The 18,929-nt window shown below is 39.8% G+C and overlaps 1 protein-coding gene across 1 annotated transcript in view; it reads right to left on the bottom strand.

The window, feature by feature from the left end:
• gpr158a (G protein-coupled receptor 158a) overlaps positions 1-18,929 on the bottom strand; it is a 90,834-nt gene that overhangs the window by 50,209 nt on the left and 21,696 nt on the right. The window lies entirely within an intron of this gene.

Genomic DNA, 18,929 nt, shown 5'->3' with positions numbered 1-18,929 from the left:
TGCAAACTGCCCAGTCAGACATATTTCAAAGAAAACCAAAGGATCAAATCAGACATTGATGAGCGGCATGAACGAACCTACTGTATAAATAAGGTGCTTAAGAAACTGTTTGGACTTCACTGGATAGTTTTAGCTCTGCATTGTCTGTAGAGACAAAAAAATCACAAGATTAAATCTGTAAGACACATGATTCTCCATATTGGAGTCTCTCATTTGGATCTAAAAAGCTGAGTTCCTCATCCTTTAGTTGAATCCACCTGCTTTAAATGAGGACTGTGGTGCAACATGAGTCTGGAAACTGAATTCCTCACTGATTCCCCAAAAGTCACCTCCTCAGGACAGGTGAAGCATGCTACAGCTACTGCCTGACACTGTTAATATTCCCACCTCATGGAGACACCAGAAGAAACTGTCAGAGACAGGTGTGTGTGTGTGTGTGTGTGTGTGTGTGTGTGTGTGTGTGTGTGTGTGTGTGTGTGTGTGTGTGTGTGTGTGTGTGTGTGTGTGTGTGTGTGTCTGTGTGCGTGAGAGAGAGAGAGAGAGAGAGAGAGAGAGAGAGAGAGAGAGAGAGAGAGAGAGTATGCATACTTTTAGTGTATGTGACAGGAGGAGCCAGGAATAGCCCTGGCAGTACATTCCATTCCTGTCTGCTGCGGTGACTGATGCAGGGGCTCAGATGTGGAGTTTGTTCAAGGGAGAAGCAGTCCACCTCCAAGCTACCTGCCATCAGTCACATGTCATCTCAGCCAGAAGACTGACGCATTTCAAAAGGCTGTAAAATGTGGGGCTACAACAAGTCTTTAAAAATAAAAAATAATTTAAAAAAAAACACAGCTGTTCTTAGAAAATTAGTGAGAAAAATAAAAATGCAATTTCATCTTTTACATTACAAAAAAGTACCCTTTGTGTTTTTGATCACTCGCAGTTGTATAAAGCAATGTCCCAGTTTATCAAAATATCCATATTCCTGCCAGTTTAACACCATATCACTGGTTGAATGACCCACTCACTGGCCATATCATTAGGTACACCTGTTCCACTGCTCATTAAGGCAAATAACTAATCAGTCAATAACATGACATCAACTCAATGCACTTAGGCACATAGACATGGTCAAGATGACCTACTGAAGTTCAAACTGAGCATCAGAATGGAGAAGAAAGGCAATTTAAGTCACTTTGAATGCAGCACGATTGTTGGTGCCAGACAGACTGGTCTGAGTATTTCAGAAACTGCCCATTTACTGGGATTTTACATTATAGCCACTTCTAGGGTTTAAAGAGCAAATATCCAGTAAGCTTCAGTTCTCTGTCAGTTCTCTGGGCAAAAATACCTTGTTGATGCCAGCGGCCACGGGAGAATGGACAGACTGCTTCAAGCTGATAGGAAGGCAACAGTAACTCAAATAACCACTTACTACAACCAATATATGCAGAAGCACATCTCTGAATGCACAAAACATGAAACCTTGAAGCAGATGGGCAACAGAAACAGAGGATCACAGCGGGTGCCACTCCTGTCAACTGAGAACAGAAAACTGAGGCTACAACTCACACGGGTTCACCAACATTGGACAATAGAAGACTGGAAAAATGTTGCCTGCTCTGATGAGTCTCAATTTCTACTGCAACATTTGGATAGTAGGTTCAGAATTTGGCATGGCAACAACATGAAGGCATGGATCCATCATGCCTGGTATCAGCTGTTCAGGCTGGTGGTGGTATAATGGTGTGGGGGATATTTTCTTGGCACACTTTTTGCCCCTTAGGATGTGGTGGAAGGGGAGATTCAGATCATGAATGAGCAGCTTTCAAATCTGCAGCATCTGTGTGATGCTATCATGTCAATATGGACCAAAATCTCTGAGGAATGTTTCCAACCCCTTGTTAAATCTATGCCATAAAGAATTAAGTCAGTTAATGCAATTCTGGAGGCAAAAGGGGGTCCAACCTGATACTAACAAGGTGTACCTAACGAAGTGCCTGGGGAGTGCAAAGTAGCTATGCACCATGAGCCAGTTAAAGATAAACAAAGATGATTTTGAACTCTGAATCATGCTACTCTAGTGCACTCCATGAGATGAAAATAAGCATATATATCCAAATATTTTATGAGGATGAGCACATTTAAAAGTTGCTAAGAATAAGCATGACGTTTTGCAAAAAAAAAAAAAAAAACTCAACCTAAGCTCTTCATTGACCGAATATTGTCTCTACAGTTTAAATAAAATCTGAAAGACCTGAAACAATTAGTCAATTCAAAGAATATCTGCAACTATTTTGCCTGTTATTATTAATATATCTAGTCAAAATCCCAGGCATTGTATAGGCCCATCTTATCAAATGGGAACTGATTGAAATATTTTTCATTTTTTAGCTTTTAAGTCAATGTGAATTACAGACTTTTTTCCCGTAAAAGCTTTCAAAAATAAAAATAATAGTCTTAAGAACCTGTTTAAAATACTGCCATTATCTATTTTGCATTATATTATATAGGCTAAATCTTCTCTGCTTATAAAACAACACAGTGTTATGGTATTTCAAAGGAAGCACACACAGGCAGTGACCTACTTCTATATGCATGACATCTTCTATTAATTATGGTCCAAGCAGGGAAGCTCCAGGAACCCTATTGTAATTGTTCTGATTCTTCTGTGGCTGCTTCTTCCAGTTCTTATTTATATTTCCCTGCTAAATGTGCAGCTTTTGCAGCAAAATCAAATTTATATTTCTGAAATGATCTCAGAATGACAGATAAGTAAAAAGAGTTAATCTTCACGACAGTCCCATGCACGAGAGACATGCAGATCTCGTTCTGTAGTGAATGTCTCTGACACTCCAGGTTTACCCATCAGCGCTGCTCACTGTTGTTTACATCCCAGCTGTGGCAGCTGTCAGTCACACACACTCTGACACGCTAATTGTCACAGTGGCGTGTGTGACCGCGAGCAAGGGCCTTTATTTTAGAGTGCATCGTGCTATCAGACCAACACGGCCTGCCTGCAAAAGATACGCAGATACTGATTCACATACACTGTAAAAAAAGAAAGAAAGAAATGAAGAAATAAACAGAAGAAAATAAAGGGATGAATATAAAATAAAGGGATGTTTAACATTAAATGTTCCAGTTATAAAGTGTACCGGTGTTGTTGTTTACCAAGTACAGATAATAACAAAAAACAAACGTTCGAAAGGTTGTAATTGTCTAGAAATGTATTTAAGGCTATTAATGTCTGTTAATGCTAATATAAACAGGATTTTACATTTTACTATTTATTTGTTTTTATTTACTATTAACAGAAGTATCCGTTAATTGTACAAAAAAATATACTGTAAATAAACAGAATTTTCCATTTTCCCATTTACGGAAAAGTCAGTGAAATTTCCGTAGAAAAGCGGAAAATGTCCTCGCAGAAAATTACCATGGTATTTTCTCTTTTATTTAAATAATTTTTTTTTTTTTTTTTTAGAGTCTACACAGACACTCTCTCTCTCTCTGTGCTACTTCCAACTTATCAGATTTTAATCATTAATGTCTGACTTTTTATTTCAAATTTAATCTGGAAAAAAGCACAAAGCAGAAATCAGTTTAAACTGAGAGCCAAATTATTTATTTTTAATAATAGTTCTTCAAAAATATGTGGACACCCAGAATCTATTGTTTATTCTAATTAATAACTGACTCAATAGTTTGGATAAATCCCTAGATTTCAGCTAATGTCTACCTAATTTCTCTTTGATATATTAAAAAAAAAAGTTGGATTTATACCTTTTGAAACATAGCAACATTTACCCATTGTCTTAGATTGTGTGATGACCTGAAAAGATTCAGTTCCTGTTTTATTTTGGTAGGGTTGGGTTGTTCTGGTTTCCTGCCAATTTTAAGCCACGCCTGTTTTCAGTCAGGTAATTACCCACCCAGTATATATGCAGTCTTTTCTTTCCTGCTCGATTCTTCCTGTAAGGTTTACTTGTTGGATTTTGATCTGTTTTTTCAGATTCTGCCTCTTTGTCAGTTGCTGGATACCTGGACTGTCTACCTGGGTTTAATCCAAGCTTTGCTTATTTAAAGCTGAGATGCAGACTTTTATTTTGCCTTTGGGTCAGCTGTTTGGTTCAGCCTTTAGAGGATATATTTGTTGCAGAGGATTTATGCATCTGTGTTAAATCCATGCTATGGCTACGTTGTAACTGCAAACCCCTCTGAAACCCTTCACCATAACCTGATGTGCACCTCCCTGAAAATGTGACTTCAACACAGCCCCCAAGTATTTTGATTGGCCAGTTTAGTACTGTCACTTCCTCCTGTGCATTTCTGGCTACTTTTTCACCACAGCTTTTTGAACTTATCAGTGAGAGTATAACAATCATCACCTCAGTGTAAGAAATAATAATCATAGCCTCAATATACAAACTCATATATTTCTATCACCACTTAAAATACTGGTACATGATCACAAGGTAAAATAACACCATGCACAAGTATGAATGAGAGTTGCGTAGTTTGCATCATAGACTCTATAAAGGTTCAACGCAGGCTAAATCAGCTGTTAGAAAATGTCAGAAGTTTAAACGAAGACTGATTTTCTCTTCTCAGTTTGCTCCATTTAAAAAATGTTCTCGGGCTGTATAAGAACACAAAATTTGAAATGCAACAGCACAAACAGTACTGCAGGGCCAGAGAAAATTTATGAGAGAAATTTAAATAAGCAGTTTTTATATCTCAGATATAGAGGAGCCTGTTTTTTTTTTCTGCGTCCATAGCTTCTGATTTCTCTCGTGGTTCCTTGTGGGATGATGTTTTAGACGAAAGAATGCTTCCAGCAGTTTTTGTCCTTTCCTGTTTCAGTACAATAATACTCTCACACACACAAGAAAAAAAAAAAAAGATTTAATGTCAGAACCTCTGTCCTGATAAGTCCTTATCAGCCAACACCCGGCCTCTCTAATGCTTTTGTGACTCATCAGAGCAAATTCCTGCATCCAGGATCCAAAATCTGGAGAAGTGCCCAAAACCAGAGAAATCAGAAAACTAGAGGTTTACATCCTGGTGTATATTTCTCTGTTATTTATTTTTTAACATTATCCCCACCAATAATTAAATATTCCAGCAATCAGTGTTTTTACATCACAGTGTTAAAAATCTAACTTGTGCAATGTGCTAACCACTACGCAATGAATTATCTTAACATTAACACAAAACCCTGGGACCAAAATGAAAGTGGTATTGCAACAAAGTGAAAGACAGCAATGCGGCCACAAAGTGGTAGTCAATGTAAACTCACAGTCAAGTCAAGTCAAGTCAAGTTTATTTATAAAGCACATTTAAAACAACGACGTTGACCAAAGTGCTGTACAAGATCTGTAACCCCAAGGACTATACTAAATAAAAATAAAAATATATAAATAAATAAATAAAATAATAAAATAAAAATAAATAAATAAAAACATTAAGAACAATAAATAACATAAGAAAATTAAAAATTAAAACGTTTAAAACAAGTACTATAAAATACCATAAAACAATCATCTAAAAGGAGGTAGCACTGCAGCCAAATGCCAAGGAAAAGAAATGTGTTTTTAATAGAGATTTAAATGTGTGTATCGTCTGAGCTGTGCGGATATCGATATGGACCCCACAGAGTGGGGTCAGGGGATGCTGAGGTGCATAGTATGCAGAGGTTGCCAACTTTCTGCAGAGTCAATTGCCACAGACCTCCAAAATTGATGTGGCCTTCAGATTAGCTCAAGAAAAGTGCACAGAGAGCTTCATGGAATTGGTTTCTATGGCCGAGCAGCTGCAAGCCTTATATCACCAAGTGCAATGCAAAGTGTCAAATGCAGTGGTGTAAAGCATGTCGCCACTGGACTCTAGAGCAGTGGAGACGTGTTCTCTGGAGTGACAAATCACGCTTCATCTGGTAATCTGACGGATGAATGTGGATTTGGTTGCCTGGAGAACGGTACTTGTTTGATTGCATTGTGCCAAGTGTAAAGTTTGGTGGAGGGGGGATCAGTGTATGGTGGATGTTTTAAGGGGGTACAATGAAATTGCTCGGCTCCTTAGTTCCAGTGAATGGAACTCTTAATGTATCAGCACACCAGGACATTTTGGACAATTTGATGCTCCTAACTTTGGCCCCATCCTGTTCCAACATGACTGTGCACCAGTGGACAAAGCAAGAACCATAAAGACATGGATGAGTGGATATAGTGTATCCAGCAGTATTGCGTACCAACGAAAACTCCAGTATGAACAAATGATATACTAGGAGTGATTTTTGTGCCACTAATATAAAAGTTTGTATATCATGTGGATGTTTGTGCCCGTCAGAGGTGGTTTAATCAAAAAACTAAAATCAAGTGTATCTCACTAATTGATGCAGAGGCCAGGAGTCTTCCACCTGACCAGGAAACCAGAAACGACCCTAATTTTGTTGGGTAATTAGAACCTGCCACAAACTCTTCCTCACTTTGAAATAGCCCACACTTTTCCGGTCCTGCACAGCACCTAATCAAGCACTAATAAGCCTCAGTAGATTTTTGTAATGATCCTGCAGTTCAGCAAAAACCCAGAGGAAAATTTATCATCCAATCATTACACACTGAACTGGAATACACAGAAAGCAGGTTAGGAGGAGGAGGACAAGGAGGAGGGCAATTTACCCTGTTTGCATGCATGTGAGGCGTGCTGTAAATTTCCAGCTCGAGATGTGTGTGCAGGCATGAGGGAAATTAGAGGATGCATGTTTGTTTTTAATTTGAAGGAAGATTGTTTTTTAAAAGTCAGTTGCATTTCTTCTGTTCTGTCACAAACATTGACTTGTGTTTCTGCCCATTTGGTTTTCTTGCATTTTGTTGTCCATTTTCCATTTCCAAGGTATGCTGCTTACAGTCATCTGTCTCCCTGTATGTTTTCCTTTTATAACATTCCTATTTTGTTTGTCCTTACTGCGTTGGACTTCCTTCTTGAAGAAACTGCATAATCCCATCCAGTGTTTCATCTGACAGCTCCCTTGTTTGGGAGATGCTTCCTTTCAGTCAGGCAGGAGCAAACGCTTGTTATGGTCTGCAGGCGCTCTTTTCAGAGCAGACAGCTTAGCACATTTAGATTTGTGCAGGCATTTGTTTTAGAAATGCAAACAACAAGGTAATTCCATTTTTTCCCTCAACACTGAGTGATTTCCATATTTTACTCTATTTTATCTGAAAATATTGTTTTTTTTTAAATGAGGTCTGTTTTATGAAACAAAAATGTACAGCTATTTAACAAAAATAGTTGTGTGTCATATCTGTGATTTGCTACAAAAAAATCTTATGGTGATTACACAATTTACATAATTTTTTGCATGCATTGTGCAAATAATCCCCATGAACCACAAGCTCAGGCTTCCAACTGCTCTAAAGCCTCAGACTGATGCGTTCTTTCTACACTCACCTGCTCTTTAAACCTTCTGTTTGCAAGAGGCAGCCAATCAGAAGAAAGGTGGCTTGATGGGAGGAGGAAGATACATAAGAAGTGAGGGGCCAGTTTAAAAAAAATAAGGATTACTTTGAACTAAAGATCAAGCAAAGCTACTTATTGATCTGGAAATGAGCATAAACAGCCCCCTTTAGTAATGAATTAGCTAGACCAGCAAGAACATAATTCACAGTTTTGTGTAGATGTACTTTTCTGTGGTTTTTTTGTTTTTTTTTTAAGAGGATGGAATAAGAGAGAGGTCAGAAGGAGAAAGTGTTTGACGTCAAATTTTTTTGCTTCAGGCTGGGATTGTACTGTTTTTTTCTTCTTCTTTTTCTTTTTGTTTTGGAGCTTTTAGGGCAAAGATGGGGCAATATATCTTGGCACTGGGTCTGGCTCTGAAATTTAAGGCCTGTGCAGACTCACCAACAAACACAGAGGCGACACACACAAAATCTACACAGTGGCAATGACAGTGCAGACTGCTGGATGGCTGTGGCTCCATGCTCAGAGGGACAGCTAGACAGGCAGCCAGGCCTTTAAATGAGGTCAACTAGCAGGAGTTTAACCGGAGTGGAGCTGCACTGACAGCAAGGCCTCGCTTTGGGTACAGTCCAAAAACCAAAGCCTTAACACCAGCAAGATAAACAGTCTTGCCTAGGGGGAGCTTAACATTGCCATCAGGCTGAGCTGAGTAAACACATACAGCTTCTTAGTGCACATAATAGACACTACATGGATATTGCTTTCATAATCACATTTGCAGCTTATGTATGTGTCAAAGTGAACTGGCCAGACACATTTATCTACACTGTACAATGCAAGTGATTCTTGCAGCTTGCATCAGACCGTCCATCACATGAACACACACATAAGCACTGAAAAAAGCATCTGAAGCATCTTCAGTGGGCACAGGGTCACAGGTGATGAGGGCCTGGGACTAGAAGTGTCAGATCGCTTCAGATTAATTTTTTGATCTGCAGTGATATTTTAAAATCCCCAAATTCACTGTTTCTCTGACACATTTGAGTGTGCTGCAGTTTTCGTTCATGCAAAACGTAGACGGATAACAGCAACTGCACTGAAAGGATGAATTTCACGATCTGTGAAGTAACATGGAACCTTTTTGGACTGAGGCTATTCTGTTCTTTTTTTTTCTGTGCAAATATAAGTGCTTTCCCATGTTCTCCTAATGTAAAGCTCACAGGTAGTTTACAACAGCAAATGAAGGGTTATGAATAAAAGCAGTCAGAATCATCAGGTAGCCTTTGGCATCAGGATCTTCCAGGAGGAGTAAAGGATGTGGGTGAAAAGAAGCCTGCTGCCATGTAAGTGTAGCTGCCATTACTTTATCTTTTTGCCTGTATCCCTCACTGTTTCATTGCCCATTTCTATTGTTTGTAACCACTCAGCTGCACTCATTTTACACCCAATCTCATGGGTCCCTAGACAAATGTTTTACCTTTACATTCAACCCATTTCTTATCCTCCCTGGACCGACTGTTTGCTTTCTGCTTCAGCTGACACTGTGCTGCTATGGCTGGGCAGAGGGGATGCTAGACTTTGCCCAGGGCCAACTGTATTCAAGTCTTCAAAGTGTTTCCATGTAAATTTAGAGTTCCAGCATTATCCATGTAGCCAATTAGTGGGACAGCAGTTAAAGAAGGCCTGCACTGCCGGGAGCACCGAGCCACAGTTAAAACCATAAGTGTCTTGTGATCTCTCGTCCCGCTGCGTCATGGCCAACAGCCCTCTACCTTGATGTTTCCATATGGAACACCACTGAATAGATAACACTGTGGCACAAAGAGTATCTTATTTGTGTCCAGTAGCTGGATTCATTTTGTTCATCACTGGATTTATTTATCCTGAGTTGACAGAATAACAAATAGAACCCGCAGTATTTCGGAGGTATATTTAGATGAAATGAAGACAATGTTTCATTTGTTTTCAAATGTGATGCTGACAGGGCCTTTGACATCTTGGAGGTAAATGACACTGTGTAGTGAAAACCAAGAGTGCTCAGAAGCTATAGGACCAGACATCCTTTGTCTGACCAAGAACAAGGGAAGAGTGAAAGAGGCTGATCAACACACACCTGGTGTTGTGATCTCCGGACAGACATCAAGAAACAAATGGCATTCCTTGGAGCCAGCTAGAGGAACCAGAACAGAGCACTATGGTGATCTCTTGTTAATGACCTATCAGCCTCGGGGTGAATAGCTAAGAAGAACAGGCTATTAGCCCCTAGCAGAACATATCAAAATCTCTCACCAGAGTGTCAGTGACTGGGTTGTTCATCCACCCATTTTCTTAACCAATTATCCAATCCAGGGTCGCAGGGGAGCTAATACCAATTTAGAATCTGCAATAAACCTAAACATGCATGTCGTTGGACTGCTGGATAAAGACAAACTACCTGGAGAAAACCTGCACATGGACAGGGAGATCATGCATTCTCCTCACAGAAACCAAAAAGTCCTATAACTGAACAGTTATGTCAATAGTTTTTTTTTTCCTTCTATGAAAAGAAGCATTTAAGTGTTCCTGAAACAACTGGTAGGAGTGTTTCCAGTTTGAAAGAGCAAAAAAGTCCAGATTAGGTGGCAAACACACCCAACCTTCAAGCAGGAGACTGGAGTTTGAGTCATGTTTGGGACTATTTTTAGGTTTTGCAGTTTGGGTGCTTCGGAGAAAAATGTTGTTTGGTTAAAACATCCTTTTTACAACATTAAGCACATGTTTAAAATCTCTAGAGTCTATGTTACCAGTTTTGCCCTATTAAAGGTGATGACAACAATGTGCAATTTGCATGCACTTCTTCACACTGCTGCAAGAGGTGGCTTTACTTTAAAACATAACAATAGGTCACACCAGCTTGCATATACAACTATGATTTTCATGAAACTACTTTTCCAGTACAAATCTATGCAACACTCCATCTGCAGAGGTACAGATGGATCTACATCTCTGTTCATCCTTAAGAAACTCTTTAATCTTTGTTTCAACAGTTGGAACAGAATTATATTATCTTTTACCTTTTTAAGTTCTCATTCCTCCGTTGCTACAATGCTCTGTACCTCACCGGCACAAAAAGATTTCCAAAAAACTGAATTTCCTTTCTGTCAAAGACTCTTATCAACTCTGGAGGATAATCACAGCTTTTGGTGAGATCACTGTAGATAATTAGCAATTACCCTATTTATAGGCTCCAACATACTCTTTCAACAGGCAACAAAGCAAGGAGTGTAATTAATCAAAACTTGCTCCTCTTCACCCAAAATGCGCAGGTTGAAAGGGCCGTGGCCTGTTGTGACTCCTGACATGTGCACCTTAAGGGAATCCCTGCCCCGCCACGATGCCGAGTCTCTAACAGCAGGGGAATTCCCAAGGTGCTAAAGCAACTGCTATTTTTATCTTACAATACGCGGGCGGGCCTGTGCATGAAGAGGGAAGCGTTTTTGTTGAATGTGTGCAGAGGAAACACTTGGACTGGAAAGCTGTCAGAGAAACAAGCAGATAAATGTTGCTCAACGCTGCTCAGCTAATGTGGATCACATTCACTCTGGGGATTCTGGGAGTTTCCTGAGCATACGCCATGTCGGGTGAAATATGAAGATAAAGTGAAAAAATGACGTTTGGAAGTAAGGTAAAAGTAGGGCATGTAAGGACTTAAGCTGACCATAAAAAGACACCAAGACTCCACACAGCACCAGATATCCATGTCTTTATGTATTTATGGCCTAATAAAATGGATGGACAGAAGATTTTGATATATAACCAGTTATGACCAACAATAATGTACTTTTAAATTAGCAAAACCCTCCGCTTAAAGTACATGTATTTTCCGTGCTCCCGAGCCCTTTGTCACACTTAAACGAGAAACAAAACTATTAAATTACACAAATTGAATATAAAGTAAAATTTAATTGCATGTTTAATTGCTTTCAGTGTTGTGTTGAGCAGGCATTTTACCAGGAGAAAAGTAGTGGAACTCCAGTCTTTCAGTCATAGTGTATTTAGGGGAGAAAAAAAATGGCAATTTTGCATATTCAAATGATTGTAAGCACAAAAGACAAGTCATTATGGGACAGAATGAGGTCTGAAACATTTGCATGCAATTACAACTCAAATCAATCTTATTTGTTACACTCTGATTAATGAATGTCAGTGTTTTAAAATGAGCCCCATCAGTTTAACCCATCATATGTAATTTTTAAATGTTAAAAAAATAAATAAGCCAAATTAAGGGACAGTATCTTGTGCTCTCCAGTAAACTATATTAGTAGCTTTGCATGTTCTTTTGCATCCACTGCCATGCAAATAAAGGGCATGTTATCATTTCTGCCAGTATAACATGTATCCTTTTACTTGTCTGATCTCTATAAGTTATAGGCAGGCTGCGAGTACAGATTGCAGGCCAGTGAGGTGTAAATCACAGAAACAATACATGACAAGAATGGCTTGTGTTGTACTGTAGGTACCCAGTGGGGCTATTGGGGCCAGTCTGGTGTTTTACTTTCAAGCTTGGTGGGACTGCGTGATGCGTGTTTGCATTAATCATAATGTGGAGACAGAAATCTGTTCCCACTGAAGGGACCAAATTTAGCACTGCGTGCGTGAGTCTTCAACCTGCGGTGGCAGCAACACCCACACAAGGTTACAAAAAAATGAGAGGTGCACGACTGCCCGACACCAAAGTGCAGCTTGCACGAGCAGATGTGATGTCACATTTGTCATCTGGGCGACATTCTCACCCTGGACCGTTAATCATCATAGGTAACAACCCCCAACCCTCACCTTAAGAAATCAGAACTGAACACAGAAAATTATCATTCAAACTGATAAACATCAAAAATTATTTATAGATTTTTTTCGGAACAAAGTCTAGTTTGCCTTTCTAAAAATATAGGAATATGGTTTGTGTTTTCACTGCTGATGACTTGGGGTGTTTTCACCCCTGTGCTGCTTAGTCTGTTTAAATTGGACTCTGGTTTGTTTTCCTCCTTGGTGAAGTTTGTTTTGTGCAGATGTGAACACAATGATCACACTCGGGTGTGAACCAAACCAACCACACTGAGACCCTTTAGAGGAGGTGCTCTCGGTCTGGTTCGAAACAAACTCCAGAGCGAGTCGTTTATGGTGAGAATGTGATCCGACCTCTGTCCAACTGAACTACCAGCTGCAAGTCTGAGCTGAACGCCTTCCCCTAGCCCCAGACACATCTGGCTAGTAAGCAGACTGAAGTTTATCACATGGTAAGCGGTGATACATTTTAGTTCTCTTGGAATTCTCTTGGAGTTTTCTTTGTGTGAAAAGTAACCAAACTAGAGGAAAAATCTACACGTTTACAAACTCATGATTCAGACCAGAGCAAACAAACTACGGATGTGAAAACACCCTCAGAGCTTTGAAGTATTTGGGGGGGAAATATAGTGTGCACAAAGTTAACTTTTTTTGGACAATTTTATGTCACACTAACAAAATTCGGCATCATGACACATCAGTGCTCCTTGGCACACCATCTGATAACTACTGTTGCTTTGTAGGCATGAGGTTAGCCATTTATTTGGGCTAGAGTAGAAAAAAAATATGTGGATAAGAAAACAATAAAATCTGTTCTCCACATGGTTAATTATTGATTGTTGGACTAAAACTTGTTGGTAGGTTTTGGAGATTGAGACGCAAGTGGTCATGGGAGGTGAACTTCCAGGAAATGAATGGAAGCCAATGTAATGTCCTAACATGATGACAACAAGTGTGTAAGTAAGCAAGAGAGACAGAAAAGCAGAGACGCAGAAGGTGAGAGAAGCCAGAGCAGAAGGCTGGCAGCAGTTGTTTCACACTGATGGCGTTATTAATTCAGCAGCGCTGGGTGCACGGCAGAGGAATCAGCATGTGATTGAGATGATAGCAGGCTGGGGCAGGACAACCTTGTGAACCAAGGTCAAGATATAACAGCGATTCAAAAGACAGAGCCCAAATAACCACTTCAGCTTTTCAGCAGCAGACAGAGCACCGCAGTGAGGCAAAAATAAAACACACATGCTGCTGAGTGCACAAAAAAACCACAAAATGTCCCCTTCCAGCACCTATTTTATGAGCGCTTTCATGAATGTGCTTTGTATATTTTGACCAGGATAGTGGATCCAGTCAGTCCAAGTGACAGAATAAGCTACTTTTTTTTTTTTTTTTGGAGTTTTTCAACTCAGAAGAGAATTTGAATGCAAAATCCCAACAAACCTTTCAACAAACACATACTGAAATCTGAATTTCTACTTCTGTGTTTTCTGAAAATGATGTAAATGTGTGGAGTAGGACACCCAGAAAGACAAGCAAAAGCAGAAAATTAAGACAAAAATGACCAACAGTTATAAGAGCACCGTAGCCTTCCACTGCATGGCCTGAACTGCAGCTCGTCTTAACAGGCTAACTAAAAATGCTGTTCATGTGAATTTCTGAGTTTAATCTCAGAAATAGTTTTCTCTTTCAAATTTATGACTTTATAATCTCAAAGTTTGTGTCTTATTTTGTTTGTTTCTTTTGTTTTTCTCCTATAACAGCTTTTATTTTAAATTTAAAATCTTCAGCATTGCATATCATAAAACCTGGATATACACATACTTACACTGATCAAAAATTTGAGTTGTCATCATTTTCACTGTTTTGTGTTGTTAGTGGTCTTCCCCCCCCCCCCCACTGTTTATTTACTACAGTTAATAAAACTAGATGCCCTTACTCCTCGCACTCAGCATCCCTGAAAAAGAAACAGCACAGCGCAGAGTCAGGAGTTCTTGTTGCAGCAGGTGGCGTAATCATTCAGGTAATGTGTCACTGCCTTTCACAGTACCATTCCCCCAGGGCCCCACCACTTGTTCCGAGCAATAAGCTAATTGATTGAAACATTCATCATCATCCACAGCCACATTCTCATATGAAAGCTGACCCCAGGGCAGCAAAGTCCTAGACTTTTGGAGAATGTTGAAACGCACTAATGGAGGTGCCATTACTGAGAGATGAGAGGACGAGAGAACAGAACCCAAACCAGAGTGTGTACACCTTTCCAACAGGAAATTAAGGCAAGATTGGGGTTGATCATCCGTGGGCTTCGTGCTTTTCTCTGTTGATTCGTGGAGTTTCATCATCATTCATTTAAGTCCAACCTGCATCCCTAATCAAAGGAGTTGCAGTGTTTGCTCCTGGCTAAATAAATGCAGCCTATAGTAAAACTGATTGCTTTACTACTTTTATGACAGCAGTATATAGTGACAAGCCTGCTCCTGTAAACAGATGCGATATTTGCTAAGGCACTGTGGGTATAGTATAGTATAGTATAGTATAGTATAGTATAGTATAGTATAGTATAGTAAATAAGGGAAACAGGGAAAATGGCTGAGGTCTGTCATATTACACAAGAACTGGACTGTAAATCAGTAGCAACAGGTCTGATAAATCCAATTTTGAATTTTTGGGTTCAACTTCAGCATATACGGAGGAGCTCAGGAAAGAGGTACAACAGTGAGTGTGTACAGCCATCTGTAAAACACGGTGGAGGCTGTGTCATGGTTTGGGGTGCATTTCAGCCAATGCTGTTGGGGATCTTGTTAAAATTGATGGAATTATTCAATTTGAATAATTCCACCTGGAAAGTCTCAATGGCTTCATTTTTCAGCATGACAATGATCTCAAACACACTGTCAATGCAGTAATAGCATGGATAGAAAAATACACAGTGGAACACTATCAGTCATGGATTGGCCCCGACCTCAATATTATTGACACAGTGCGGGATCATGAATGTCCTTCAAGAAGCCTGAAGAACTATTCCCGAAGACTGCTTAAAGAAAGCTGCCTGAGAGAGTTCAGGCTGTATTGAAGAACAAAGGTGGTCATACCAAATATGACATTCAAGTTTACTAGAATTCTACAATGTCTGCACATGTTTGGACATCTTTCAGTAAATCACTGCACTGTTTTCCATTTTCCTAGCAAAATATAAAGAAATGAGAAGTAACTCAAGACTTTTGCGGTTTGTGTGTTGGAATTCTCAGCAGTATATTAACAGCCAGCCAAGTGCATTTGTCAACTCACGATATCAGTTTCTGTTTCTATTTTTTGTCTGCCTGAAAGCAAAAGTTTAGTTACTATAACCCGCTCACCCCAGCCAACTCGCTTGCTAGCCAGTTTGCTATTTTGACAATCTTTGATATCATTAAGCTGCTCTATGTGTTTAAACCCCACTCTGTATTTAATTGTTAGTTATTATTAATCTCTGGCTCTCTTCCACAGTGTGTCTTTTGTCCTGTCTCCCTCCCCTCACCCCCAACCACTCACAGCAGATGGCTGCCCCTCCCTGAGCCTGGTTCTGCTGGAGGTTTCTTCCTGTTAAAAGGGAAATTTTCCTTCCCACTATCACCAATTGCTAGCTCACAGGGGGTTGTTTTGATTGCTGGGTTTTCTTTATATTACTGTAGGGACTTTACTTTACAATATAAAATGCCTTGAGCCAACTGTTTGTGATTTGCCGCTATATAAATAAAACTGAACTGAATTGAATTGAAATCCCCAGATTATCTCATCCCGCAGTTCAACTTCAGCTTGGATTGCACTCCCTAACTAGAACCTGCAGCAAATGAAGAAGGGATCAAATGTACAGTAGTTACACCGATGTTGTGCTGGAGTTGGAGTTGCTAAACGGACAGCTGATGATACTTATTTGATATTAATTTGTCACAAAATATTTGGCAAATAAAATATTTTTCTTATAGAACAATAATTTCACACAGAGGTTCCAAATCTGTGAGAAACACTGAATGAAACTGAAGCGAAGGGGGAAAAAAATTAAAGAAAATATTTAGAAATTTGAAATAGCATTGTCCTCAAATAACCACAGGTTTTGGACACTGTTGGGGTTGCTGTATTTTTCCTGTCAATAATCCAAGCCTCATTGTGTTTTGCCTTCGTCTGCTTGCCTGTTGGATCAGTCATCCATGTCATCTGCCTCCATCTGAGTTTGGGCTGCCTGTACGCTCGGCTGGGCAAACAGCAGCTTGAGAGGGAGGAGAGGCCTGGAATCCTGCAGGCCGACTAGAAGCAACTGCATTTTGTCAAATTCAATTGCTGGAATGGCGCCATTTAAGTCGCTCCTAAGATGCAAATGAAAAACAGCAGATGTGCAGTGGATGGAAGTCGTAGTTCTTACGTGAATAATGACAGTGTGATGCATGCAAAAAGGACGCTAAGCAGGAATGAGGGTTTGCTGTAAATGCAACTATAAAGAGCATTTGAGGGTGGGAAAGAAATGTGAATGCTCCAATGCCAGCATAACAAAGTGCTTTGTTTCCAATAAAACAAAGAAAGTGTGCCTTACATGGAGATTAAAATGGTCCCAAAGAAACCCATTACACAACAAACTGCTGTACATGCAGATGGAATACCAGCACAAAAAAGTAAATAAAACTAAATGAATGCCAATTTCCAAATAAGAAGGAACCCCTCCAAAGTTTTTTTCTAACATTACCACACACAAAACCCTAAAAGACTTGATTACACTGCAATCATGCTTTTTATTCATAGCTGGAGAAACATCTGCTTTCTGTATCAGCTCTGAGTTACCTGATCATGCACTTTTAGACCAGAAGGAAGCCCTAACAGAAACAAAGATTCCTTCATCAACAGTTTTTTTTGTATCTTGCGTAACTTCCAAACTCTGCGTTACACATTCTTGAGTGATAATGAGGTGGTTGTAACCACTCTGGCTCTTCAGTGTACCTCCACATATTCAGATCCTCTCCTCTTCCAAGCCGTTTATCTAGCAGGCATGGCGATAATGAGCGCCTCCGCACGATAAAGCTGTCGTGCAAGACAGGACACATCCTGTAGCATGCCACAACCACAACAGTTTCATCATTCAGCTCTGAGCAAGCCAGCTCCTGACATGCTCCTGCACTGTGAGCACACGGAGATCATTATTCTGCAAAGCCAGCTAAAGTCCATGCCATTAACGAAGTATTTCTCTCCTCGCAGTCACCCGACACACAGGCACTATGTCAAATGTCTCTGGCATTGACTGTCCACAGAGAGGTGCAAGTACTCAGACAAAGAGAGTGATTAATTATTCAAAGAGGGCTCACTGCAATCCATTACATCACATACATTATGAAGCAGCCTGATCTACAGCAACTCTTCAAAATCTATCGCTCTTAAGGATGTGGCTGAAATGGACAGGAGGCTAACTGCTAGCTAGACAGCAGGACAGGTAAATAAAAGACTGCAATTAACAGCAGGTATAAAAATTTAACAACCTGCACATAATGTGGCATTATTATTTAATTACTAGACTTGCAAATCTTTACTTTTGCCCTTTCTCTAGTGTTTTTAATTTCAATTTGTGTTATTTTCTTCTTATCACACTTATGTGCATTGATCTAGACTAAGCACACCCCATGATTTTATCAGCCTCTCACATTGTTGTGGAGGAATTCTGGCCCACTCTTTACAATGTTGCCTCAGTTTATGCACAGCCCTCTTAAGATCTCACTACAGCATTTTATTAAGTTTGAGGTCTTTCTTTTGACAGGGCCATTGCAACCCCTTGTTTCTTTTCTTTTTCAGACCTTCTGTTGTAGATTTGTTGCTTTGATTGGGATCATTGTCCTGCTGCATGACCTAATTTCAGTCTGCTATGTAGTTCTTAGGTGTTTTTTTTGTGTGTGTGTGTGTGTGTGGGGGGGGGGGGTTGTTTTGTTTTTAATAATTTCTCTGAGCATTGCACAGTCTGTCCTTGGGATGAATTTGCTGGGACGTCCACTTCTGGGCAGATTCATTACCGCACACCTGAATGGGTCAGACCAACAAACTGCCAAAATGTCTGCTTTTATAAAGGTGCTCACACTTGATGATGATTAATTAAAGTGCATACTTATGAACACAAACCTCCACAGAGTGTTTTTTAGCATCTTCCAGCTCCAAGAAGGTGCTGCTGCTACCTGTTCTGCACCACACAGCAGGCGGATAACACTAGCAGCCAGCTGGTGAACGAAGTGGAGCAATTAGCAACTAAAGACCCAAAATTTCCCTCATGAATTAGACCAAAACAAGCCAAGGAATATGACTATTTGATCAGAAACTTAACTCCAAGTCAACAGTTATTCAAAATGGTGAAAGTGGATGTCTGACATTTTCTTAAAAATGAGAGCACTGAGACTTTTAACGTCTCGTCCAATAGGGCCTTGAGACACGACATCTTTCATTTTAAAAATGACCAGAGCTATTTTCTCCTCTGCCAGTGCTGAACATGATTCTAATGCGCCGTCTCAATGCCCATCACTTATATTTAGAGTTAAATATATTTTGTGACCCTAGAAGCAAACCCTTAAGATTTGAACCAATAAGGTCTGTATACTTTATCACTATCAGTGGCCTAATGACTACAAAATTACTTGGCTCATCTCTGTCCACGTAGTTTC

The sequence above is a fragment of the Archocentrus centrarchus genome, chromosome 20 (genome assembly GCF_007364275.1).
Source record: "Archocentrus centrarchus isolate MPI-CPG fArcCen1 chromosome 20, fArcCen1, whole genome shotgun sequence".
NCBI lineage: Eukaryota > Metazoa > Chordata > Actinopteri > Cichliformes > Cichlidae > Archocentrus > Archocentrus centrarchus.
The sequence above is the reverse complement of the archived record's forward strand: the minus strand, read 5'-3'. Positions and strand labels throughout refer to the sequence as shown.